The following is a 1543-nucleotide window of genomic DNA, read 5'->3' as shown; positions in this document are numbered from 1 at the left end:
AGAGATGATACGGGCCTGTAGTTTTCTGACAATAACGCGCAACCCAAATGGCGTTTTTTTGTTATAAAAGTAAAATTTATCGAACAAAAAGAAATTTGTTGTGTAACTGGGAGTCTCGTGAGTGCAAACATCTGAAGATTATCCAAGGTAAGCGATTCATTTTATTGCTTTTCTGACTTTGTGACCATGCTAATTTGGGCTAGCTGTTCTAGCATTGATTGATACACTCACAAAAGCTTGGATTGCTTTCGCTGTAAACATATTTTCAAAATCTGACACGATAGGTGGATTAACAACAAGCTAAGCTACGTTTTGGAATATTTCACTTGTGATTGCATGATTATAAATATTTTTAGTAATATTTTGCGCCCTGCAATTCAGCGGTTGTTTAGGAAAATGATCCGCTAAAGGGATCCGTAGCGCAGAGAGGTTAACTAACCTACATGTACATACTACCTTAACTAACAGGTGCCCCGCACATTGCCCTGTACCGTAATACCTGTATATAGTCTCCAATTGACTCTGTACCGTAACACCCTGTATATAGTCTCCACATTGACTCTGTACTGTAATACCTGTATATAGTCTCCACATTGACTCTGTACCGCACCCCCTGTATATATTGTTATTTTTTACTGCTCCTCTTTAATTACTTGTAAGTAAGCATTTCACTGTAAGGTCTAACTGTTGATTCAGCATTTCACTGTGAGGTCTACCTACACCTGTTGTATTCAGCATTTCACTGTGAGGTCTACCTACACCTGTTCTATTCAGCATTTCACTGTAAGGTCTACTACACCTGTTGTATTCAGCATTTCACTGTAAGGTCTACCTACACTGTTGTATTCAGCATTTAACTGTAAGGTCTACCTACACTTTGTATTCAGCATTTCACTGTAAGGTCTACACCTGTGATTCAGCATTCACTGTAAGGTCTACACCTGTTGTATTCAGCATTTCAACTGTGAAGGTCTACTACACCTGTTGTATTCAGCATTTCACTGTGAGGTCTACTACACCCTGTTTTGTATTCAGCATTTCACTGAGCTACTACACCTGTTGTATTCAGCATTTCACTGAGGTCTACTACACCTGTTGTATTCAGCATTTCACTGTGAGGTCTACACCTGTTGATCATCCTTTCACTGTAAGGTCTACCTACACCTGTTGTATTCAGCATTTCACTGTAAGGTCTACTACACCTGTTGTATAGCATTTCACTGTAAGGTCTACCTACACTGTTGTATTCAGCATTTCACTTGTGAGGTCTACCTACACTGTTGTATTCAGCATTTCACTGTGAGGTCTACTACAACTGTTGTATTCAGCAATTTCACTGTGAGCGTCTACCTACACCTGTTGTATTCAGCATTTCCACTGTGAGGTCTACCTACCCTGTTGTATCAGCATTTCACTGTGAGGTCTACTACACCTGTTGTATTCAGCATTTCACTGTAAGGTCTATACACCTGTTTTTTCAGCATTTCACTGTAAGGTCTACCTACACCTGTGTATTCAGCATTTCACTGTAAGGTCTACCTAC

This window comes from Salvelinus sp. IW2-2015, unplaced genomic scaffold (assembly GCF_002910315.2).
Source record: "Salvelinus sp. IW2-2015 unplaced genomic scaffold, ASM291031v2 Un_scaffold2875, whole genome shotgun sequence".
Lineage (NCBI taxonomy): Eukaryota > Metazoa > Chordata > Actinopteri > Salmoniformes > Salmonidae > Salvelinus > Salvelinus sp. IW2-2015.
Note: the sequence above shows the minus strand (reverse complement) of the source record.